A 27,080-nucleotide genomic window follows, 5' to 3' on the forward strand; every position below is an offset into this window, starting at 1 on the left:
TAATCTTTAAGGGACGAAATCAATATGCGTCATACGGCAGTGCCTCTCGGTCGACTTGGGATCTTCGCGTAACACACTTCGGCTTGTGGTCTTCTTCAAGCCATCGGCTCTGTCTGCTCCAAGCTCTTCTGTCCCACGCACCCCTCGTCCACCTTGTACCCCTCGTAACATACCTATATATGGGTGGCCATCAGAGATTTTATTCCAGATGAAAATTGTATATTGTATATGCATTCACGCTCCCAAAGAATAGTCCAGACATAAGGTGCATTCATCCGCGATGCAGGAGTAAAAAACGGCCATCCATTATATGAATATTATGTACATACATATATGATGACATAATTATATGTTATTTGGACAGACAGGAAGCATCCGAATAAGGATATCCAGCATTAAAATTCTGATTGATTTACGAGTGAAATGACTGACGCCTGATGCCGGATGCCTGGTGCCATAACGTGCCTGATGTCCTGGTGTCCTGATGCCGTAATGCCCTGACACGTTGTCATTCCCCCATGAATATTATGGGACTGAAACATGCCACACACACACGCACAATGTTGTGTGTGTTTGTGTTCATGTTTCAATTAATTTTTAATGAGAAACCATTTATGCGGCAGAAGAGTCTTGTGGCGGAAGGCCCTGCCTTCCTGCCTTGCTGCCTTCCTACCTTCCTTCCTTCCGCTCCCTGCTGCTCACTTAATTAGTTGCAGCAGTTCAAATGTGGCATGGAATTTGGTGACTACATGCAACAGCAACGGCGACAGCCACAGGAATGGCCAAAGCGTTTATGAAGCTATTCTCATTATGATCGGGATCAAAATCGTTATGGGGCAGCGATTTGTGTGTGTCTGTCCTTCCATTTAATTAAACTTTCGAGCCCTCGAGTGGATACGCCACAAGCCCAATTGTTGGGGTCGCTGTTCAGGCGCTTAATTGCTAACAAACACACACAAGCACACAAGTAAACGTATACGCTACTAATACCTACAGCCCTAAAGGACACTTTGTTCGCCAAAAAGTATGCAATAAAAATTAATGAGCGGGAAAATGTTTATTGACGCGCCTTTGGCGGCAATGCATAAATGAATAATGCCCCCCCGGGAAGGGTGGCGAAAGCAGCACCATAATGAGGAGGGCATTCCCTTCTCTCCATCTGCCTCTCCCTCTCCCTCTCCCTCTCCCTCTTTTCCTCTGCTGAACACTAGGCAAATATCGTTCCATTGTTCCATCGCTTGTGAGCGTCACAGATGTGGAACAATCTACGTTTTGTTTGCGAAAAAAATTGTGCCCACTTTCCGCTTCGCTCTGATTTGTGGCCACTAAAAGCTTCTCTGACATCAGCCGAAGGACATCAGCAGCACAAACACACACACAGCGACACTCAGGACATGGGACATGGAACATGGTGATGGGGCAGTGGCAGGGCAGAACAAGTGAATTGCTGCACGTGTGTGTGTTCTAGGGGCAGCGGAAAGGCCAGAGAGCGAATGGAGTTGAGTGGAGTGTAACATTATCGAAAGGACATGAGATGACTGCTGCTGTTGCCCGCTGCCTGCTGAATGATGTGGTACCGTGGATGAAAAGCGCTCAACTACTACATATAATATATTTGATGACAGACAAAGCTAAGGCTCTAGGATACAGGTCCTTTCGATCGCTTTCCATTGTCATTAGACACAATTTCGATATGCCTGGAACCACTGTGCCGCGGCGCCATCGGTCTGCGGATAACAAATGGATACTATCCTGTTATCCCAGCCTCTCATCTCTCCACCTCCACTCGGCGAATGATGCCTCCTTCCCGCTGCCCTCGCTAATTGCAGTTGAGGGGCCTGGCCTGGCCTGGTGGCATGGACTGCAGTTGCTCTCGTGACGGATTTATGACGCCAGGCACTCCCAGGACTCCCACTCTCCCTGAGCGAAATTCAATCAAAGCGGTTGGGCCCCTGTGTTTGCTTCAGTCATTAGCCAGGGCATCGTTTCTGGTTGGAGCCGCCAGGAGCCGGCCACAAAATGCCACAAGAGAAGAGGCCAGCGGAGAGTAAACCGCCACAAGAGAGAAAAGCAGAGGAAACTAAGGGAAAAGAAAAGTTCTTTATGACATCAGCAGTGGGGAGGTGGGGGGGCGGGCTGACGCGAGTCACGAAAAGTTGACCGGAGGCCCCGAAGAAGCGTTCCATTGCGTTGCCGTTGCGTGCCCCCAAAAGTTGTAAGTACGATATGCAAACTAAACGACGGCACGTGACCCAAACACACGCACACACAAGCACACATGTTAGCGCACCTTCCTGCCACACTTATAAATAGGGCCCTGAATGGAGCTCTCGAGGTGGACAAGTGGTGGAATTTTAAATATGCCCAAAGGCAAAAGCATTGCCCCTCCGAAGAGGGCATGAATGGCATGCCGGAATGCCCCTATAAAATAAAAGTAATACCTTGTCCCGGTCCCCCCCCCATTAGGTTCTATGACTACTGCGCGACACATCACAAAAGATTAAGCAAATGTCATGTGAAATCTTAAATAACAGAGATAACAGATAAATAACAGACAGTTATTTATTTTATGCCCAGAAATTGCAATATCCTTCCTCGATATTGGGAGAAGCATGTCCATGTCTCAGGTAGGTCTCACGCGTCTCCTGCGAAGGCTGCCTGATTCATATCCCTGTGCGAGATTCGGACCATGGCTATCCCCCTCAGGGCCTTCCTTTTTAACATATCTGGATCTTATTGCGGTTAGTTCTGGCTGTCGTATTTCCCAATCGTCTTGTGTTTTCGCCAACAAAGTTGCTACTTTGCCGAGTAGTAATTATCCCGTAAAAAAGCAAAAGCACTTCCCTTTTGGTTTCTAAAAATAGGTCCCGTCCCTGAGGTCTAGCGAGTTTTCGCAAGGAAATTTTCAAGTCAAATACGTTGTCTCCTCCTCGGTCATTCGTCAGTCAGTCGGAAGTCCATTGCGTGCTGCATGCGCTGGCCATTTAGCTGTTGGCCTGGCCCTGGCCCCACACCTTTTGTCCGTATTCAGAGCGTTTTGGCCACACTATGTGGCCAGGACACGTAGCCGAGCGGTTAACACAACAATTTGCTGAAGGATTTTCAGGGGATGAGAGTGGTGATGGGGGCGGAGGCATCTCTCTCTCTCTCTCTCTCTCTCTCTCGCTGATTTGGGTCTTCAGTGTTTTATTTTTGTTGTTTTATTTCTGTTGCTGTTGCTGATTTTCTTTTTGTTATCTGGCAGCACCTGTCGCAAATTGGCTAAAACGGAAAAGCGACAGGAATTTGCTCGAAGAGGAGGCACTGTCACGTTTTTCGAAATATTTTGCTATTTTCCAACCAGACCTCCTCATTCCCCCCCTCATGCCCCTCGGTGTGCCGTTTGTTTCTATGTAGCTGTATGTATCTTTTCTATTCTCTCTCATTGCTGTTTCCATTTCCCCCATTTTCATGCCCGTTTTCCGTTTCCGTTTCTGTTTCAGTTTCAGTCTCTGCTTGTTTTTGTTGCATACTTTTGAGCAGCGCTTGATTTGGCCTGAAAGCAAATTGGCTTTTCCCTGGCACGTTTCTGAATTATATGCGAGACCAGAAAGGGGGGAGGGGGGTAAGGAGAGGATGTTGCATGCCCCCAATTATGCACACACGCTGTCATGTATGAAAGAGATGGAGCGCGTGAGAGGGGACATTGGGGGCACGCAGAAATCTGGAAATTGCATCTGGCCTCCCAACTGCCTTCCGCTGGAGTTGGAGTTCGAGTTAAAGCTCCACCGGAGGCCAGCAAATGGCATAGAAAATGAGGCACAGAGGAGCCAAGAGAGTAAAAGGGATAGATAGAGAGAGAGAGGGAGAGTGATGTGCACATGGCACAGTCGAGAGGATACAAGAAAATACAGAAAACTCCCAGAAAATCTCTCAAAAAATTAAATTAACAATGAATTTAAGACTTTAGTGAATCGTGAATTCTGCTGCTCCTTACAGGAGATTTGTGGCATCCAAAAATATGAAAAAATCGATTGGGATACGAGACCCACCTTAGAGACCACCTGCACTCTTGAAGATCCTCTTCGCGCTACTAAAATCCATCCGGGGAGATGGTTCCTTGCCAAAGGAAAAACCACGAGTTTGCCAGCAAGAGATCGAAAAACTAAATAACTTACGAATAGAGGATAATTTTAAAGAGGCGTTGCCCACAAATGCAGCTGCCAATGGCTCAATCTGTTCGAGGGCTAAGAGTACTACGAGTCCAGGCAATACATAATTGCGCAGGAAATCTTTTAGGGGTATCCATCGACTTTTTTGTGTATTTTTCACACATATACATTGGAGATTTAAAAGTCACAATCCTTACATATTTGTATAAGTTCACATCGAATCTCGATCGAGTCGAATCATGTGCATTCCAACATTCGTCCGTGGCTTGAACGCCTCGCGCGTGGACAACCAGTCGACGCTCCAGACTGCCATCCGGACGGCAGAGATGTACCAGCAGTTGCTCCGGGAAATGCCGGGGCCCACTGCCCTCGTGGATATTGTAGAGGAGTTGATGTACCGCCGCATCGTGAGTAGCCATTTCTGTGAGGCAAATGCCTACGAGTCATCCATCTATGGTGTCGTCTCCGCAGGTCTACGGGGAAAAGATGTATTTACTTACAAGGGTCCTCGAGGAGCTGCTAACTTCCAAGAATCTGGGCTATCTGCGACTGCGGCGTGGCTTATGGAGCCCGTGGAATCATTGACTCGATGCACACTGAATCAATCGAAGCGAAACACCACGCACTAAGTAAAGTGTTTCTTTTCGCTGCCATGAAGATTCATTTGAGGACTATAAAACCACTCGAACAAGAACACAATGAATGGAAAAAAACATTTACTTTTTAGTTGGTTTTCGCTGCTGAAGTGATTTGCCAATTAAAAATATATACAGAACGTTTACCAAAATAAAGAGATTTATGGGGCACATACTCGTAGAATTATTCTCTTGCCTCACACTCGCTTAAGCGCGTGGAATAAATCCTCATGGGATGTACACATACATCTGATACTTACACATATATCAAATCGCCATTATTCTCAGCTGATTGCCATTCGCAGGGCACTCAACGTGATTTAAGTCCACGGCCACGCCCCCCATTCGTTGTCATAGAAATTTGCATGAAGAGGGGGAGAGAGGCAGCTTTTTGCTGGCCCCCAAATAAATTTATTCAAAATAAAGTTGATGCCGAAAATGTCCCCAATGCGAGTCCTGAGAGGGGCATTCCTTTTCCCCTTTCCCCTACTCACAGAAAAGGAGGTCACATATCCAGAGTTCCAGGCTATAGATTTGATACTGACTCGAGAGGCTCCCAAGCCATTGCTAGAGGATATACATATGTATGCATGTATTATACATGAGCGAGGCGCTCACTCGTACACACACACACACATGACAGTCGATCATAAAAAGCATAATGGTACCAGAGCCCCCCATCCATGTGCCGCCCATAAAATCAAAGTCAAAAAAACATATGGAAAGATGGAAGGATGGGAGACTGGGACATGGTAGGCTGTTTGAGATGGAGATACTTTTGTGAACGATTCTGTCCAATATTTGGAATCAATATTTACAAATGAATCACTCATATGCACAGTGGGTGAAATGACAAATCTTTCAAACACTTTTTTGTCGGAATAAACTTGGAATTCTTCCAAGAGATTTCCGTTTTTTTTTTTTGATTTATCGTTTAAGTATTTGAACAGCTTTCGGCTATCGGCCATCTGTAAGGTTTATTGCAATTTTTCACAGATTTCGAAGTGGAAGTCATATTTTTCTGTGTTGTCTGCTCCATAGACTATCGAATAGTAATTATTTGTAGATTGGGATTTGCAAAGTATCATTACATAAGGCTTTAGAAAAGATTTATAATCTTGTCCTGCACTCAGTGTCGTTTACTCGACTTTCGTGGAGTAAAAATATATGAAGGCCCCTCCCAGCACTCGCGAGACACATATATCCTGTTAGTTTCGTTTATTGTGAATATTCATATAAAAAATCTTTGCTTATGGCTGCTAAACTTCAATTGGTGCTACTTTTGTCAGCTCGCATGTCAGTTTCAGGGCCACCATTACTTTCGGATGGTATAAGGAAAACATACGAAAAGTAGTATCTACCATCTATATTCCGTATTTGCTGAGAGGGTCTAAGGATGGTAGAAGGAACTCGTGAGAAAGGGTATATAAAATAGAGAGCTTCTGTAGATCGAGATCGAGGCAGCGAAATACAAACCTCCAAGAGACAGATTAAGGTATGACCTGAAAAGCAACCATACTTTTGAGATACTGTGTGTTCTCTCACACTCTCTCTGACACGGAAGTGATGCCAAGTAGTCGCGTGATCCAACGAAGGCCCTCACGACATTAGACAGCGGCGAAATCTCTCTCCAAGGCTGATTTGGCACATGATTTCCTTGTTTATGTTTGCTACGAATTTATATTTTGACGTGTTTCTCCTTCATTTATTCGATTGAGAAGCTAATGGGCTTCTTTAGTAGACAAGAATGGTATTGAGATACTTGTGAGTGAGCCCTGTTCCATGTAATGGGTAATGGTCCATAAACAGAACCAAATTTAAAGGGAAACTTCTTTGATTCATTGAATGAGCATTAAAATTAATGAACTCCTTTAGTTATTCTCAAATAAAATTCGAATATTATACGAGTGTTCATGTCCTTGGGCAAAATCGAATCCTAAATCGAATTAAAATGCCATTAAATTAAATTTCATTTGCGGTTTTGATTAGCTAGTGGGGCCATGCCATGGCCCCCTGGGTGAGTGAATGAATGAATGAATAAATTATTCGCTTTATTCAAATGCGAATCGATTTCTTAACGGTCAAGTTATTTCGCATTGTTGTGGGCTACGTTTCGCTACAAATTTCAGGAGAGTAGGGAAAAGGGGGGCTGGCTATCCAGCGGGAAAATTAATTATGCGTCGCGTACGATGCGGAAGGAACCAAGGACTTGACCCGCAAGTGCCCGCCAAGAATCTTAGGAGGCAAGCAAAAAGCAGAGAGCAGAGAGCGCGGTGGAAAGACAAACATTCGATGGACAAGAGTCGACAGCTTAATCAATTCCTCCAGGCAGCAGACACAGTGTGACAGAGGAACCTCAAGGCCACTCCCCCACATCCCACACACACACGCACACACTTAAAACGAAAAACGCAATCAAACGAAACGGAAGATGCCCACCGGAAGTTGCACAGTCAAACACTGGACACGAATTGATGATGATGATGAGTGTAACGAACTCTCTTTATGACGATAACAATGAGGGGAAGGGCAGATGTTGTTGTCAGCCAAAGGACATGTCTCACACGCGTCCGGGTTTCCTGTCAAATTTGTATGGAAATATACGTGCGTCCATTCGCATCATAAATTGATGTCCTGTCCTGTCCGGCAAGAATTTTCGATCAAAGAGAGTCGATTTTGGGGAAAGGGTGAAAGCGACGAGGTTTGAAGTATTTCCGAATCAATAGAGCCCCGTTCTTCCTTTGGTTTTTTCATTGTTTTTTGTGACATTTATTGGGTTACAGCAATGTGGCATTCATTTAACTCCGGACTATGGGGGGACTATGAAAATATATTCCAATTTTAATCTACATAAATTAAACTCCGCTTTAATGCTTTTTGACGGCCATCTGCATTCGTGATTGCATTCGATTAAGCTTTATCAACGAGTACTCGTATTTATGCAATATTCCAACTGTTCTCGGGTGCAAGCATTGGGTGCGGTGCGCCGTGGCATATGGGCTCATCCATTTTGCATTTTGAATATTTTTTAAACATATCATTACGAGCTAACGAATATCGAATTATGTGCCTCCCTTAGCCCGGCCGTGGTTCGAAAGCCTCGTGCCACGGACTGGGTGCCATCGCATGAAATCTATGAAAGAAATAGACCCAGGATAATGGTGTTTTCTTAGTGGATCGGCACTCATCGAGAGATCTGGCTATCTTCAGGTGCAGCATCTGGAATCTTAGCTGTGTGTCGAGACACTTTTTAATCTCTCTGTTTTTAAAACATTTTCGTTGGCATAAAGATTCACTTTACGACAATAAAACTTTATCTCGATGAATAAAGAAGAACTGCTTTTAACATTCCATTCAATCGCTGGCTCGCCTGTTGAAATATTCAGCAATTCAGCGGAGTATTTACCAAATTTGTTTACGCTATTGAAGCAGAATTGATTGCCTAATTAAAACGATACGAACATTGAGTATTCGAAACCACAAATTCCACAAAACTTGACCACATTTTGCTGGAGCTCAGTGAAGGATTAGGGCCGAACGATGCGATGGAATGGAATGTGTGCGATACGATTCGAATGGACATGAACATGGGTTTGTCGATTGATTGGCCAAGATGTGGAATAAAGTTTACGCTTGTGCGGACTCTTCGGGTGCAATTAAATGTGGCACAAGCCAGGCGGCATCTGCCGCAGTTCCATATCACAGAGAGAGAAGGAGAGAGAGAGAGAGAGAGAGAGAGAGTGAGAGAAAGAGGGCTATTGTCGCTTTCGCTCTTTGGCAAAATCAATCACTTCTTCAGCTGCTAAATGCGAAATGCTTTGTCATTTATATCCCGCTAAATCGTTTTAGAACTTAAGGCCCCATACACGGGCTCCCGCTCGTGGGAGACGTCCTCTCTCCTTCCCTTTGTATCAATCAAATGCCATCGGGACACGCTTCAGCGATTGTTGAGGTTTGAAAAATTGTCGGACATGTACAATAATGTTTATCAAACGGCATCTACAGGATACCTCTTCGTCCTGCTCTTCGGCTGAAAAAAGTCACAGGTAACAAAAATAAATAAAATACCAGACGCCATCGTCAAAGTGCATTTCTGATGCCTTAACGGAAAGATGAAAGCTCACTTGATTTATGGTTTTCCTTTAACACCATGGCACCCCGCTTAAACTCCCTTTGTGACAGAGAAAGAGAGAGAGAGAGAGACACTGACAGGGAGAGACAGAGTAAAATCCTTTCCCCCTCCCTACCCAGTGCGGCAATCTTCTAGCTGAGCAATCACTGCACTCTTCCACTCGGTTGACCCTCAGAGTTACTTCTGCAGGGAATACCGACTATAGATACATATCATGAAAATACAGGGCACACTTTTGATACCCTTTGCAGGGTACAGGTTATATTTGCAGTCACAGTAAAGTGGAAAGGTCTCCTTCAAGAAAATCATTCCCATTCGTAATGAAGAGACCTTTTATCCGGCTTTGGGCAAAAGCTTGAGCAATTCTTTCGGGAAAGGTTAGTTCTGCTATTTCCTACTGCATTTTCCTCCACTAAAGTGTGGCTGAAATCGATAGAAGAGTATGCAACTCTTCGTCTCCATGAGCCACATATACTTTTTGCCACTTGGTATACTTATTTTTGGGCTAGAGCTCCACTCGACTTGACATTCGGCTGCTGTTTGCACTTGCACGAGTACTCGTACTCGTACTCCTACTTGTGTCTGTGTGCTTGGGCTCGGCGTTTGCTTTTTTGATCAGGTCTCTCCATCGAGTGTTTGCCCAAGGCACATTGTCAATGCTATGAGATGTCGCTTCTGATGCCGCCCCTCCACCTCCTCCAGCCCACTCCAAATATTTGTCTTGAATTCGTCGTTTCCATTTGGGGATTTTTCAGGCAATCTTTCATATCGATGCGCCACATTTAATATTCATTCCCTTCCATCTCAAGTGTCATGTTCTTTTACTTAGTTTCTAGTTCTTGTTGTTGGGGATTGTTGCACCTTTCACCTCTCATTAATCAATTACTTAATCCAATTGCAGTTCTGAAAATGACAGCTGATGCTAATGCTGCTGCTGACATGTGGCCGCGCTGTGGGGTGGCACACTCAATCGATGCCACCGCATCGCTTTGACTCGCATGGAGCACATGGCGTATGCGTGATGTGGTGTTAAGTATACGCACATTCAAAAATTTGCCTACGTTCACAATCTCTCACAAAAGCTAAAGCTTTTGATGGGAAACCATCATCGTTATTCCCACCATTCAACAACATCATGATCATCTCATCATCATCATTGGTGTAGTGAAAGTTTGCGGTGAAAGTTTCAGCCTGTTTTAAGAGCTATGGCAAATGTCGTGGTGCAACTTTCGGGGATCTATAAAACGCCAAATGGTGTGAATATGATGTGATAAGCGAGCATAAATGTCTCTGTTTTTTGGCAGACTGTGTTTTGTGGTGGCGCTTGTGGATGAGGTGCAAAAGGTCCTAAAGTTAACACCACAAGTTGGCTTTGAGCACAGAAACTATCTTTTTTTCCGTTTGATGCAACATTTAACACGAAATTTATGTTGATGTACGCTCTTTTAGGATTCTACAAATGCTATTAAGGTCGGGGATAGGGCGGTGCCCACAAGTGCACGCCAGAAGGAAGCGTTTTTGAAGCCACAGTATTTATATATTTTGAGTTGGGAAAAGTAGCTGACTCGATATAGTCATCTGAAAACTTGGTATCCTCGGCAGATTAATGGCAGACTTGCTGCACTTCTGTGTGGCTCATGATTTTTCCGGCCGTGATTTTTCAATAGTTTCTTTGTACACTTTTATAGCCGTTGAAACCATTGAAGCCGTTGAGTATCTGTATCTGTTGTTGGTTCTGTAATTAATTACAATTTACGTGTATATCCAATTACAATTTATTTGTGACTGCGACTCCACTCAGGCGGCACACCATTGCATAATTTTCCCAGTACAATTTCGAATGTGATTCTTGTGCAAATAACATTTTGCACGTCCAAACAATTTGTGCACATTATTTATGTGGATTTTCGAGTGCTTGAGAGATTAATTAAAAGTTAAAGAGCTAGCGTAAGCAAATTGCAAATTGATGCCAAGGAGGAGGCAGCATTAGAGGTTGGGGGCGAGGCTATGTCTGCGTCTGTGGCTGTGGCTGGGAAGCTCTGGATACGACTCTGCGGCTGTGTGGCATCGTTTGATATGCAACATATCTCTGGCAACAGAGTCTGTGGCAGGCGATACGGAACGAAAAGCTGTCAAGCTAACGAAGCGGCACACAACACAGTCGACACCTCCCCGCCCCACCGTACTGCCAGTTGATGGGGGTGGTGGGGCAGGCAAGGATGGAAGCAGCACTCGAATCTGTTGGCACTTTAACGCATTCTGCCCCTGCTGGAACATTATGTTGCACATTTGCCTGATTTTCGGAGCACAGAGAAATGTGTACATAAATCATGCATCAATCATTCATCATCAATCATTGGCCGTCGCAGAAACAGAGAGAGGAAGTTTCTATGTTTCTAGAGAGGGAGATTGTTATTTCAAGGATATTTATGTCATCCTCCGGCACTGTAAATTTATATGGCTACACAACTTTCGAGCTTCGAGTTGTTTGTAATTTGAATGCTGCCCCGAACAAGGACTTTGCCCTGGTATCCTGTCTGTCCTTTGCCATAAATTGCAGACACACAGACCAGGCATTCTTCTCGTCTCCTGCTCATCCTGTGTACCAGCATACTTCAGCAGCATTCCCATTCTCAGCATCATCATCGCCATTCAGCAAGCGGCAAGTGCATAATAAAATTTTATTATTTTTCTGTTTAAAGCGGAAATGAATGTGCAACACACTCACACACACACACACACACACACGCACAGAGAGGAGCAGAGGGACACTCGAGTTAGCCGACGACTCCTTGATGGGATGCCATCTAGCAGCAGCATGTAAGAAAGCTCCTTCGCTTTTCTCCTTATGCTCAAAGTAAATGGCAGCAAATTGCATTTTAATCACATTGTTGTGCTCGTGTGGCATGCGGCATGTGGCATGTGTTTGCTTGTGTGTTTTTAGGAACAACGGCATCTGTCAAGGACTCCAAACGTGTGGCGCAACTCGAAGTCGCCGGCATTTGAATGGAATTTTCTGCTCAGTAAAATTTTCACTTAACTTCTACCTTCGCTCCACTCGCAATCCATGGCCCGAAACGCACACCTTATGTCTATTGTAGCCTTTGCTTGGGAGAAATGTGGCTTTACATTAGGAGTGGGTACGGACATATATTTGGTCGTCCAATATTTCTCTCTGTTCCTGTCACTTTGTACCTTCCCGTGCGACTGGGTACAGCTTCCAGGTTGTCTTCCAAAAATCGTATTTAAAAACATTTTTCCAAAAAAATATAAAAGACAAATCCTTTCCGTTTCGTTTAGTAATTTATTTTTATTAAAAAAAAAATGTATACAAAGTAATGTAGATTATTTGATGAACGTGATCGAATGTGACTAAGCCAATAAGAGAGTACTACGAGTTCTTGGATAACCTCTCGCCTCCAAAGCTTACGCTTATCATATTATAATTCTCGTATAGAAGGCTCTGCTTTAAGGCCTTATTCAAACTTGAGAAACCTCACATCCGACATCGAGTGCTGGAACTGCTTGCCCCAATTTCCATCTTAGCGAGGTTTTCCCCCCTCCTCACCGCTGTGATTCCACTTCATTGGATACTGCTTCATGCTGGAATGTCAGGGGAATGTCTGGCGGAACTCCACTCACGTTTCCTTTATACTCCATTCCTCATGCCCATGCCCATGCCCATGCCCTCCAGTGTCATTTGCCAATTTACATCCAGTTTCACACTCAGATTTACTGTCAGTTGCACGCCTGAGAGGAGAAAGGAGAGAGGAGAGAGGCGAGAGGAGGGGAGATTGACAGGCGGAGATAATTGGCAATTGGCATGAGATTTCAGGCAATGCAGATTAGTGTCCACTTTGCATGTGGTTCATGGTTCGTGATTCTACCCTGCTCTCCGCTCCCCGCTCTCCAGCCCATACTCTTTCTGTCCTCCGCTCTGCACTCTTTACGTGCTGATGCTCTCCTGCCTACCGATTGGCAGCCTTTATCGGAATATTGCACATACGCCACGTTGCTCGCACGCTCTTTTCGCTTTGAAATTTTAATTAATAGCGGTCTCTCACATGCTGTGGCAATTCATCCCCACCCCTCTCCCCACTCTCTGTGGCACAAGGTATGCAACAAATTTTAGCACACCTAACGAAGTTCCGCCAGCGGCCTGCAAGAAATTACAATAACTTTGTTGAGCGCCAGAACGAGCGGAGGAGCAGGCAGTGAGGCAGTGGATGAGCCGCATTCCCCGCATGCATTCCCTTTTGTTTCCCTGCTTTCCTTCTTTCTCTTCTGTTCTCTGCTTTCCTTCCTGCTGGCTGCTGTTAAAAGATCCAAATACCAACTCCCCTGATACCCTACAAATGGGATGTCCCCTCCTGTTTACAGGGTATTCAAGGAGAAGGAGCTAGCCATAGAGAGGGAGATTGAGGGATCTCTGGAGGAAGCATGAAACGGAAAACGCAGAAAACTTTTCCGCAGCATTTTTCCTTTTCCCCCAAAAAGCCAAACCAAACCAAGCGGATTTGTAGCGTTTTTATTTATAAATTCTGCTCTCTAACCTCTCCGCTCCACACCCCTGACCCTGCCCCCATTGTTCCTCCCCATCCATGGTTTTATGTAAGCCCCAAAGAGAGCAGAGCAGTGCAGAGCTGAGCAGAGCAGAGAAGGAGGAATAGTAGCGCCAGCTCCGTTCTGGTTTCGGTTACGTGCACGCAGTCCGGAGATTAGCTAAGCAGAAATGACGACCACAAATGCACAGACCGGTCGGGGGGCAGGGCATTTGTACAGAGCGAGAGGGAGTGATGAAGAGAGGGGGCAGGGGTGGAAATTGGAGCAGTGGCAGTGGGTGGTGGAGCTGTGTTCCCGTTCGTACATGGGGAATTAGACGCGTTAATAAAATGCCGGGCGACTGCGGAAGCGAAATTGCCATTTAGGGATTTTTTCCCCCCCGCCCTCTTCCCTGCTACCGGCCGTACTCTCGCGTTCCTCACCATCTAAGTTCACTTTCTCTCCTTTTATATTCGCTCTCTTTCTTTGTCTTTCGCAGTTTTCTCGCTCTCCCTGTTTCCCTTCTTCGGGGCATTGCCAAAACTTTTGCTCGTTAAAATAAATTCCGCCTTCCTCCATAAAAAAAGACCAGTCTGAATGTTTTCTGTCGCGGCACACGTGGCTCGACGTCAAGATACCTGGTACTCGGATAACCGGACAATTTACTATGTTTTGTAATGCCTTTCTTCAAAATGTTCGAAATGGGTTTCTCATTCCAGTGATTGATTTTGTAGATCCATCCTCTAAACAAAAAATTACCATAAAACGGTGTTCTTGAGGTGCACATCCTCGAAAGTTGTACAAACCCAAAATGGAAAACGATACAAAATTCATTTCATTCATTCTTCTAGCAGTTTCGAAAGCCGAAACGTGAATATCGATAATATCACATCAACTTGAATCCAATATGCATATACATTTCATAGATCATTCCTTCTTTAGTGTTGCAAGCGTTCTAGAAAAAAGTACAACACTCTCTTTTGAGGGTATACGATATGTAACAAAAAAAAAAGAAGCAAAATACTGCAATAAATGTTTTTTTTCGGCTTCATCTTCCGCTTTATCGTTGTTGTTTTTGCTGTTTGCGTGAAAATTTACGCGCTCGACGCTTTTATGGCTCATGAGAGGACCTAAGCCATAGCCCTATCCCATTGTCTTTTGCAGGTTCTGGACATGTTTATAGAGTTTCTGTGTCTGGCAATTAAATGCGTGCGACTCCCACTTCCTACTCCATCCATTCCCTTAGATCTGCTACCCTCCCTCCCTGCTACTGGGACTCTTTCCAGGGGCACTTTTGCAACTGATTGAGTTGCACTCGCGCTCTAAAAACTTGCCAACAGAAGCAGAAGCAGAAACGCACAACTTTTCCGATCCGACTTCTTGGCTAACACACTCGACAAAGTTTTTCCCCGTACCCCATTGGAAAGATGGCAGGGCGGGGGGTCAATCAGCTGCAGTGCACTCTGTGGCGCCTCAGGGGGACTGTCCGTTGGGGACGAGACTCGGGGAAAAAGTTGTAAATTGTTTTTATTGTCAGCAGCATGCTTCACAGTCGCCCCCTCCCCTCTTCTACGCTTGGGAACGCTTGTTTCTAGTATTTTGTATTTTTTTACCGCACAGTTTCTTAAGCATTTTGCTGGCTTATTTAGTGAGTTATTTGCTTGGAGAGAAGTCTGGCCCCTGGGCGATCCCTCTTTGACTCCCATGTGAGAAATGCGTTCCGTTTTCATAAACCAAATCCCTTCTGACATGGGATTAAATAATACAAGTCATAAGTTAGAGCGGGCACTACGATATGCTTCCGGAGCTAATCTAACAATGATCCGATCGCCACTATCTTTGATTGTCTAGTAGATGAGATCCGATTCGGTAATGATTCTGCTTTCACGGTATTCTTGTGTTTTCCATTAACTTGATGTGCTTATGAATATTTTTGAATATCCATTAAAAAACGCATTGCTCTAGCAGTGTTCATTCTGGCTATGATAATGATCGGAGTGCGAAAATATTCTGCAGTCTAGTAGAGGAGTAGTTTGGGAGAAAGAGTCTGCCCACATACAGACGGATAGATACTCTTTCGAATAATGGGTATCTCGGGATTCGCCAGACCTATCTCCTGCCACATTCCATGTGTGTGTTGGTGCTTGGTTTGTTTATTTTAGAGCGCTTCAAAAATGTTTTCACACACTTTTTGCGTACCTGACTTTTTCGTAGGGCTTTCTGTTTAGCGTTGACTTGGATTTCCACTCCCCGCCCCACCCCCCCACGGCACCCCACAAACACCCTTTATATTTCTCAGTCTATTCATGCCACTCTATTCCGCTCTCACTCTCTCCTGCTGGTATCACTTGCTTTGCCCGTCACGTGTCAGCGCCTACGCGTATGCAGCACAAAATTTTAATGCTCTCCGGCCCTGCTTATGGCTCCAGAGGACGATGTGCGAACGGAATGCTTCTTGGAAGAGTCTGAAACACACACACTGTACAGTGTACACATACACAGACACATTTGAAGCATAAGTTTCTTGGGTGTTCCTTTATTCCGAAAAACTGTACAAAAAATAAATGAAAATAAATTAAAATTTAAATGAAATAGATTACAAAATAAAATGCGCATTTCCAAGCAGCTTTCCCGCCTTCTCGCTCTCTCGCCTACCCGCTTTTCCTTCTCTACGTTTTCTCGCTTTCTCGTTTTCTCGTTTTCCACTGTGTCGCTGAATCTCGTCGTTGGTCACGTACCAAAATGACGATGCCAAGAATTTTGTAGATCTTTTGTTTTAATCATAAATTGTGTAGGCAACTTTTTCATGCCTTGGGAGGAAAGTTGACTGGGGAAGGGGGATGGGGGGGACAGCTACAATAATGTCTTTTGCTTTGTTGCGTAGTTTGCAATAAATTTCCAGCCTCGAAAGAGCATCCGCAGTCCGCTCGCCCCTCTCCGAAAAAAGCACTTTACATTCATTTTGCATTTTTGGCTTTTACGCTTTTTGTTGTTGGCTCCGATAAGCGGTGGAAATGCCACAACAGAGTGGGGCACACAGCGGTGTGGTGTGGTGTGGCATGGTGCGGCATGGTGTGGGATGGCAGCTGTTGACAGATAGAGCGACTGACCAAGTGACAGGAGTTCCCGTTGCCTGAGTTTGCGCCACTTTGGAGCCCAAGACAAATGATAAGCGCTGACATTTTCTTTTTCCACTTTTCCAACCAAAAGAAGGGGCGCTTTTTCCTTCTACTTTTGCTGATAAATTGCCAACAATCAAAAATCCCAAATCTCAATTTCAGTCCCAATCCCAGGGCAGCTCTTCCTTCTTCTCGCTTTCTTTTGTTTATCTCTAAATGTAAATTTAATACTTGATTACCTGAAAAAAAATGAATGCAAATCAAAACAAACCCAAAGCCAAGGCCCTGGGTTGAATTTCAAGGAAATTTCCCAAGCAATTGGTAAAGCAGGAATACTAATAGAAGTTGAACAGTGGCCCCGGGGCCCAAGAAATTGCCTCCCGCCTTTCTGTAGATCCAGAAAATGTTGCTTAAATCACTAAAAATATTTCGTTTCGAAGCAAAAACGGTAGAGTTCGGCAAAGAGAAAAGTGCTTCATCACCACGAGAAACCATAAATTGGTTTATGAACTGTTTAATCCTTAAGCCACCAGCAACATTTGAACTTAAATCTCTTTTCTTGTAATTAGGAATACATTGCTTCAGTAATAATTATGTATAAATTGTTTCTATGTTTAATAGAAATGTTTGCAGGAAAATCCCAGTCCCAGTCCCACCCCAACCCCCGGCCACAAGCCGCAAAAGGAAAATGAAAGACTCTCACTCTCCTATCAAATATCCTCTTATACCATATATTTTCCCAGCTTGAGGCATAGTTTTTCCCCCTCTTTTAGTTCCGCTTGTATCTACGCTTCATTTACTAAGAACCTCATTGACTTTCATAGATATATCTTTATACACGATGAAATTTGTATCTTTTCATCTCATGGCCTCCTTTTTAGATGTCTGTCCGAGCTGTCTGTCTGTCTGTCTGTCTGGCTGGCTGGCTGGCTGGCTCTTGTGTCATCGTCAGGCAAAAAAGCCGCAACCGCATGTGACATATGAAAAGTGCCTTTTCCACCCGCATCCCCTCCGCCAGCCCCTCTTCCACTGCCCTTGGGGCATAGAAAACTATGACCCGTAGAAAATTTTCAAATTTAATTCAATTAAATTTTTTTTGTGCTTCGTTTTTTTATGTGCAGCTCAAGTAATGTCCTCCTCCTTTTCTCTGGCGGCTCCTTCTGCCACATCTTGTGGCAAGAGACAGGAAATTTAACATGTGTTTGATGGGGCAGGGCGTGGCATATCGGTAGGCGTGTACGAGTATCTGGAGGAGCACATCTTGTGGTTTTTAAGTGCTCTAACGACGAGGCCTCACAGCAAAATTGATGGCTCTTCCTCTTGGACATGACTAGCCAACGGACAGATGGCAGGTCCTTGGGGGCAGCCCGTTTTCCCCCGGACTGGGGCATGACAATGTAAAGGAAAGGAAGACAAGAAACCTTAAGATGGGGCCATGGGAAAGTCTATTCAAAAACTCATAGATTTGTGATTTGCGTACAGAATATAAAAATGTTTAAAAAAAGGATTACCAGACCCCCACGGAAGCGAAAAAATATGTCCGGGGGATTGTCTTTTTGTGCCCATAAAAATATTGTAAAGGTACAGGAACCTCGTAAAAAACAGCTTTGATTTAGGGGCGGGCTCTCAAGCGGGGGAGAGTTTACGAAGAGCTTTAAATATTTGAGAGTTGATTCATGGGAATGCCCGAAAGAATCCTTCCATTTATCCTACTGTGATCTGTAGAGTTCTCTCCTTCCCAGGAGCTCTTCGGTGTTAATTATACTATATCCTGAGCGACATTTGCAATGGAAATAAATGGAATGTCGAGGTGCACCACGCTCTCTTTCCTCCGCTTGGGCACTTCTCTGCCTCCTTTTGGGTGCATCTTTTACCGCGTTTCAGTACTCTTCTCCGTCTCTCCGCCGACTTTCCTGCTCATCCACTTTCCCAGCGTTTTGGGGGGCACTCTACAAAGCGGAAATTAGCTCACGGAGTGCCTTCAAGGCCTTGATTGCTTGCACAATTGCTCGCTGGGGGCTTGGGAGGTACGGAAACGTGAGCGTACACTTTCCCGCACGTGCAGTGCAGTTGTGTGTCAACCCAAAGGACTCCACACCAGGAACTCCTTTCCTTTTTTGATTTTATTAGGCGCAGGAATTAAATTTCAGCATTTATTTTCTGTTTCTGTTACATCTAATTAAAAGAGCCACGCAGAGGCAAAGGACCCCCAAAGGAAGCCAGGGCAAAAGGGAAGACGGCAAAACAGGCCGGCAGAGGAAGCGTGGAGCAGGCAAAGGTCAACCAAATGAGGAAGGGAATAGAAAAGCAAAACAAAAGAATCCAAACGAAGGAGCAGGAGAGCAGGGCACCACGTGCCCCAAAAGAGGCAAAACCGAGACACAGATACAAAAACAGAGGTCGAGGAAATCGGTGTCATGTTAATGACCGATTATCCTGGCGTGTGTGTGTGTGCGCAACACCCCTGGGGGGTGGGGGGAGTGGAGAATCGAAATCATCAAACGCATTTCCTTATGGGCAGTGAAAAGTGTGCGAAAGTTCAAATCTCATCAAATGTTAAAGCGATAACCAGATTTCCAGAGAGTGCAAAAAGGAAATGGTATCTTAATTTTCAGTATCCGCGTGTCTTAATGTTGAAGCACGTGGGCGTCGATTCAAAAACTGATAGTAGGGTTAGGGGGAATGTTGGGGGTTTTCCAACACTTTGGAAGTACCATCTCTGATATATTTATTTATCCATCTCTATTGTACAATCAATATCGTTGTGTACAAATTTGCGAGAAAAGCATGCCATGCTCAAATTGAATGTGCAAGTACAAATAAATAGATATATAAAATATTTCTAGCAAACTCAATTCCAAAATCGTGTCGTATCTTCCTACGATGTGTCCACCGATTTACCCACCGGATGTGGGCTCGCCTCAGCGCACAGTAATTCACAACATACGCAATATTCAGGGAGGTGGTATCTTCAGACAATTGCTGCTGGATCTCAATCGTCCTGCAACATTTGACGACATTACAGGATGGCTGGTCCAACGCAACAGAGTGAGTATTTATCGACTAAGTGTTATGAGATTGTGGCACCCTCTTCATATGTTGCCTTCCACAGAGCTTGGCTGATTTTCCGCGCTTTCGCGAGATAACTGCGCATTCCCTTCGCAGGGCGGTGCTAATGGGCCATCTTCACTTGGTGAATGGCCTCTATATCCCAAGACATTCCTAGGCTAATCAAAATTGTTAATTCTATTCGATTTTTGCAACCCCAAAAAAATATTTTCATCTGTTACGTCCTTCATTTTGAATAAAACACCTTTTCGTTGTTTTCGATTCCTTGAAATAGTTTCTTATGGTATTTCCAACAGTCCAACAGTCCTTTATGTCCCAATTGTGGCCAAGAATAGTGCAGTTAGTTCCACTATAATTAACTGCTTGTTTTAGTAAACTTAATTCGGGAAGAGTTATGGTTCGCTTCCTATGGCCATAATTCTCGCACCCGCGACTGCCATCGGATCCGTCCTTTGGTTAATTTCTTTACATAATTTTCTTTCCGGTGCTGTGCTGGACTTTTGTCCACATAACAAATTAAAATTTGGCACGCAAAAAGGAAAAACTCCACCTCCACACACCATGAAACTATTCCAGCTGGTGGTGGGTGTGGGCGAGGCCAATCTTTCAGCGAGTATGGAAATGTTGGTATTCTTGTGTGTGTGTGTGTGTGTGTGTGTGTCCCCAAAGAAACTTCTGGTGTAGAGGATATGTGAGGGGCAAGGTACATACATACATATAATGGTTAAAGTAAATTGGATTTCGCTTTATGCAAATTTATGCGCACAGATTGAGTGACATTAATGGATGATGAAGTCGGCCACAACCAGAGCCAGAGCCATGACTGACGCACCACTCAGTGGAACTGGAATTGGAACTAGAGCTGGAGCTGGCGCTGGCGTTGGCGCTGGTGCCTTGAGAGATCGACCACCCCAAGGGGGATATGGGGGGGTATATTGGGGCCGCGAACGTGCTCTGGCTTTGACCGCAGAACCGCAACCCCCATTATACCTCTGCGAAAAATAATGAGAGAACTCAATCATCAATTGGTGGCGTATCAGGCTGAAAGAATTGCACTCGAAAAGCACGAAATTTTCAGCTTAATTAGGAGGGGAGTGGAAACCAATTCACAAATGCCAGCCCCACCCTCATTCCTTGCTCTTCGTTCGGCATTTCTGTTGGTGCTGCTGCTGGTTTATGGCCATTTAAAACATTTATGGCCGAGACCATTTGAATGACAGGTGAGGTGGGACGAGCAGAAGGAGCAGAAGAAGAGGCAGGTTGAGCGAAAGGAGCGCCGGAATGAGCAGGAGATAACCTGCCTCTGACCCCTCCCTGGGCGCTACATTGCCTCAAGTTTTTTTGGTCGTGCCATTTTTAATTGTCTGTTTACAGGAGGAGCAAGAGCAGCAGCAGCAGCAACAAGGACATTGTGATTCTGATTGCCACTTTGAAAATGAAATTTTTTAAATTTAATTTCAGTGTTTTTTTTTGTTTTTTTTTTTTTTTTTTTTTGGGTGAGGGCTCTCATTATTTATATTTACTTTTATTTCAGTTTTTTTTGGTTTTATTGCCTTGAGGGGTAGTTTCCCTTTTGGGAAAACTTTTTTGTGACGAAAATTGAATTAAGGCTAGACATTGTGTTGTTTTGCCGTCAATTCTCATTAGGGAGGCCCCGAGGCCTGCTTTGATTTTAGTTGAAAAGCAAAAAACACAAACAAAAATTTAATTGCCCAAATTAAAACCTAATTGATTAATTAAGTGGATTGTAAACAGCGAATTCGGGCGATCAAATGATTAAGCTCTAATTGAAATTACGGATTGAACGGTGGGACGGATGGCGTTTGGGCTTGAATGATCTATGAAATATGATCTATCTATAAACTAATGGAAAATGGAATAGAGAGTTTTGTAGGCAAAGATTTTGGTGCTTGGGCATGTATCAACGGTTAAGGAGCGGTTACTAAACGGTTGGAAAATGGCCTTGCGACACTTTTAAATGCTAAGAAGAAGTTCTCTGCAATGCTGAACAGAACTTGAAGAAAAGTAAGGGATATAAATTATAACAAACGCGGGTACTTAGGCGCTGCTTATTACTGGGTTATAAAACGGTTATAACTTAATACAATAGGCGGGCTTTTAGTGTGCTCAATTACCGACAGACTAGAGCTCAATACTGGCTTAGAAGCATGAACAATTAGTTTAATAATACATTTATTTGAAACCTTTTTAGAAATATTTCAATATTAGAGAGGAGAGGGAGAATCAATATTCTATTAAAATAATTTGAAGAGATACTTATTCTTGAAGTGCCCCCCCTTCCTTCCATTAAATAATTGATTCCCAATGGGGGGAACATTTCTGGTTGGGAAATCTTTTAAAATTCAATCTCCCTCCCGAATGCCTATGGAATAATTGAAGTGAATTTATGATTTTCCTAAAGGACTGTGGGATGGCCATTCACGTTGATTGCCTTTAAACCTAACTGAGGGTCGGTCCGGGTTGGGTCCCGTTTCCCTCCCTCTCCCACGCGCTCCCTCTCGCTAATCGAATTGGTTTATTTTAATTTGTTTTCATTTTGTTTCGTGTTGTGTTTTTGCTCTTCTTCCATCATCTTCATCCGAAGTAGAAAATTCAATTTACACTCATTACAAATGGCGACACACCGCACACACAGAGGTCAGTGCTCCGCATTGGAGACCCAAAAGTACAGAGGAAACCGACCTAAGCACAGAATAAATAAAAAAATAAGAAAAAAGGGAAAAGGGAAATTCCAAAGTGAAAACACAGCTTCGTGGATGTTCATTTAAAGGGAGAGAAGTAGGATAGAAAATGTAATAAAATTACCTCCATTTGTGATCCCTTCTTGCCCATGGAGCCGCCACCGCCGCCCGTGTGGCCGCCGCTCTGTGCGGCATTCATGGCTGCGCTCTCGGATGGATTTCTCTCTCTGTATGTGTATCTGTATCTTAAAAAGGTGTATCTATATGTGTGATTTGTATTTTTATATCAATTGTCTGCTGCTGCCTTAATTATTATTGCCGTGGGATTTGCACTTGGGCTTTGGCAATAAATCCTTATACCCAGGACGACTCCTTCGGTCTCCGTTTGGTCTTTCAATTGAAATTTATGTGTAATTTGAGTTCGTTTCGCACTTCGGGACACGTTGGTTTCGTTAAAGCATTCGTTGAAAGATTTATGGCATTATTTAAGAATCGCTATTGATCTACGAGTATACATATGTATATGTATGTATGTGGGTTGTTGCTTTGTCGCTTTTCCCGCATTTCTCGCTGGCTGTGCAGCACTCGGGCACGCCCCGAAATTCGTGCCTCCTTTTCAGTTGCAATTTTTGTTAAGTTGTAAGGGAGGCCCTTACTCGATTTCCCTGCTTTCCTCCCGATGCTAATGATACCGAAAAACTAACCCAGAACGTGAGTCGGTCTTCTCGGTCCCCAACTGCGAATGAGAGATACTTGAGCACGTCTTCCCGCTTTTAATACAATGTCTATCGTCGTGGAGGAGGAGACAATGGCGGCAGCAACAGAAGCTGAAGTTGAAACTTAAATAAGCCACGCAAACAGCAACAAACAGCAACAACAAGAGGGGCAGGACGGGACAGGATTCGAGGACAATCGTGTGCGGTTAATGTAACTATATACGGGCACTTGAAGTCCTTGGAAGCCAACATATCGCATGACTTGTCATCGGCTTTTGTGGGCTGGTCTGCGTGTGTTGTGTGTGTGTGTGTGTTTTGGAGGGATGCTGCCAGAGCTGGCTACAGGATACAGAATGGGGCGGTACGGGGGCGGGGCAGAGAGATGTCCGAAGGGATACATTTTGGAAAACAATTGAAAATGATACAAAGGTTCTTTATCGAAACGATTCATTAAGGGTCAGTCTTTCGACCGAGGGGCGCTGCCGAATGACACCAAGTAGAGGAAAAAACGTGGGATCGCTTTCAAATTTTATTATTATTTATTCTTTCCACGCTAGAATCCCAATGTTTTTGAAATGGATTTTGAAAGTGCATTTTTGGTGCTCGTTAAGGGTATAAAACGATCCTGAAACAAATCTTGAGGATATCAAATGGTTCTGAATGTTCTGCAGTCGATTTTTGACAGTCTTCGAATCGGTCATGGAAATATTCAAATGCAGAGCATACCCAAAACAATCTTAAGTCGATTGTGGGATAATTAAGATTAAAAGATTAAAAGATTATGAATCGACTCCCGTTCGTTGAATGCTCATTAATAAATAATAAATGAGTGCTTAAATGAATGTTTGCTATGAGCATAACACGGCTGAATTTTACAGTCATAAGTCTCTCTTATTGTTCAGCGAATAAAAGTCCTCAAAACCTGGGTATAAACGAGGGCTATCCTATCAGAAGGCCATTCAGTTGCATATTTTAGAGAGGCCTAGTCCACATGTGGAAGGGCTAAAGTATGGCTCAAGAACAGTGTCAAAGAGTGGCTCTACTTAAGCAAAAGATTTCCACAAAAACTTTCTTGCACATAAAAATTCTGAGAGCCCTCCTCCACGCCACGCGACGCCAAAGTGTCATTGTGATTATTAAAGAAAGTAAAGAAAGTTAAAGGTAACTTAGGCGACAAAAACTTTCTCCCAGAGCCCCAGAGGCGAAAGTTTCTCTCGCCGGAAACGAACAAAGGATAATTCAATAACCAGGAAGGAGTATTGTGCCTGTCGGGATACACGACAGGGAACAGGATCAGGCCGTATGGCATGCATTCGCTTTGAATCCACTTTGAAGACAGGAAAATTGTAATAAACTTCTTCCATCGAGTGTGTGTGCATATAAATGTTTTCCCACAGAAAAATACTTTTAAAGATGGCAGCAAAAAATACAGAATGTAAGAGCAACAACAGAAGGCCACAAGAGGTGAAAATGAAAGTGAAAGATGATGAAGGCAATTTTTACGGAACCCTTAAGCCTTTGATGGTGACTCTTCTGGGGACGGGGGTAGAGATGAAAGGCTCTGCATCTGTGTGGGCCTTCCGGCTCCTAATTGTTGCTCGTTGTGTTTCTTTTGGGCTATTAATTTGCCTTGGGCTCAAAATGGAATCAGGAATGGATAGAGATAGAAAGATACGAAGCCCAGAGATGGAGATAGAGATAGAAAAATGCGAATCGCTTTGTTTTTATGCATTTGCTACGTGATTTAATTAACGCCTCTGACTTTTAGCTAATTACCACCACCAGAGGACCAATGGACCCCCCGTCCACCCACCAGAGGACTCAATTGCAACAAATCCACAGTGTCTCTGTTTGGGGCTTCTATTTGCCATGCAAATATTAGCCAAAGGCAATGGCAAAGACAAAGCCATCCCCCAAAACGGATTTCCAAGGGAACGCCAGAAAACCAAAACCAATTCCAGAACAAATAAGGTAAGAAATCAGCATTTACCATTCAGCCATTCAGCCACTCGGTAAAAAGGAAATCAAAAGAAAGAATCTGCCAGTGGAATAAAGTGTGGCATAAAGTGTGTGCAGTGCCTCGCGGGCTGGAGCGGGGGGGGGGGGGGGGGGGGGGGGGGGGGGGGGGGGGGGGGGGGGGGGGCAGGGCAGAAATCAAAGATTCCTCCGGAATTCCTTCAACAATTTGGGTATCAGCCAATCTTCCATCGGCCCCAAGGGGAGCGCCGTGGGGCAACAGGCTATGGCCTGGACCTAATCCCAGATAAAGGTAATGCCACGCCGAGATTTCACCAGACAGCCAGCAAAAGCAACAACATCTGGACGTATCCTAGGGTTTGGATTTCGCGTTTTGGATGCCAACTTTTTATCGCGGCAGCAAATTAACAGTGGCACAAATCAGGATAGAACTTGCACACTCTGTCTCCCTCTCTCTTCCACAGTTTTGCATGCCACAAGAGAAAGAGAGAGAGAGTGGGAATCGTTTCTAAATCAGCCTGCTCCTCTTTTCAACGAACTTTTATTGAAACATGAATCTTCGGCTCTGAATATTCTGAAAATATTCTCTTGAATTTCCATTTGTTTCCCGCCCACAAATATGATTTTTTCACCCACTTTTTATAGGCACTTTTTTATTGGATTACTTTGTGGCTCCTCTGCCTCCCGTATTTCCCGTCAATTAAGCGTTTTCCACACTAATTTCGCACAGAAAACACTGCAATATCACCAGAACAAACAACAAAAACAAGGACCATCCGTAGACGAGATTGGGATAGTGAGCGTCGACAGAGGGGGTGTGGCAGGATGTTCGTTTTTTATTTGTACATATGTATTTTGCTGCAACTTTTGTGGCGCGAAAATGTGGAATTTGGGGGAATTTGAAAAACGGGTAACGATCGCCGACAGACGCGCGGCCGCGCGACGGCAAAAAAGAACGAGAGAGCAAAGGACGACGACAAAGGACCAACGAGGGACAACGACACAACGCGCTCGCTCGCGTCTGTTCCGTGCGGTGCGTCTCGGTTGCGACTGCAGCAGCTGGCGTTGGGAGCGAAACTGAACGTGCCCCAGACGACAACGACGACGACGCACATGCCACGCCGCCAGCTGCCTGCCACACAGCCACGAGAGGCGGAGTATCACAGCGAACGGCAGCCGCTTGGGGAGCTTTCAAAACATCCGCATGGCAGAGCTTTTTGCCTGTGGCACGCAAGCTTTCCTTCCACACTCTGTCCATCACGTGGCAGGCAGCATGCGGAAAGCGGCGAGCAAAACAAAAGTCGGGGAAAACCCTCGTGATGAACTCGAGTGTGTGGAACGTGCCTAATGAGCGTCGTTTTTAGTTTTCTTAGATTTCTCAGTTTTCCCTTTTCATTTTCCTTTGCTGATTTCCTCAAGTCTTTCCAGAGGAGAGAGAGCGAGGCCAGAGACACAAGCGACACCATCGAAAATCAGAACGATCTACAGGGTATACATATGTCGGCAAATATGCTTTTTCATTAGGTATTTTATTTCATATCGCATTACGTGTTATTAATTTTATTTAATGATTAATTTATGTACTTTATAGCAGATTCAAGAAACTACCAAAATGTCATCCCCAATGGGTATAAGCAATTCGAATCCTTTGCCTTTTCCTGGCCATGCCCCAATGATGGGTACGTCTAGGACGTGCCATCATTTGTGTGCCATAGGGCTGGTTTTTGGGTTTTCTGCTGGGGGGCCAGGGTGTCAGTGTCAGAAATGAATAATGTCCAAGTCCAAAGCCAAGGCACCTGGTCGTACAATCGTCAAGGAGTAGGAGGGGATGCAGGACGGCCCTGGGGGATGAGATGGGCTAAGGGGCTAAGGGTTAACCAAAGCAGTTGATCAAGGCTGCTTCTCCTTCCTTTCCTGCCTCCTTCTGCTTTCTTCTTCTTCCGCCACAAAATCAACCTTCTGTTTGCCTTTGAATTCGCGACCATTTAGCATATTTCATTGTAAGTGCCACCCCCTTGAGACCCCACTTTTGCCACC

At 44.5% G+C, this 27,080-nt stretch overlaps 1 protein-coding gene and 1 long non-coding RNA gene across 3 annotated transcripts in view; both read right to left on the reverse strand.

The window, feature by feature from the left end:
• The window catches only part of LOC108164880 (dipeptidyl aminopeptidase-like protein 6), a 119,882-nt gene that overhangs the window by 25,494 nt on the left and 67,308 nt on the right, over nucleotides 1–27,080 (reverse strand). The gene's annotated exons all lie outside the window — the stretch shown is intronic.
• On the reverse strand, nucleotides 5,990–6,452 carry LOC117186799. The gene is made up of 2 exons (XR_004471703.1): nucleotides 6,263–6,452; nucleotides 5,990–6,176 (listed from the first exon to the last, which is right to left on the reverse strand). It is a non-coding gene; the product is annotated as an uncharacterized LOC117186799 (long non-coding RNA).

Source organism: Drosophila miranda, chromosome XL, assembly GCF_003369915.1.
Source record: "Drosophila miranda strain MSH22 chromosome XL, D.miranda_PacBio2.1, whole genome shotgun sequence".
NCBI classification, from domain to species: domain Eukaryota; kingdom Metazoa; phylum Arthropoda; class Insecta; order Diptera; family Drosophilidae; genus Drosophila; species Drosophila miranda.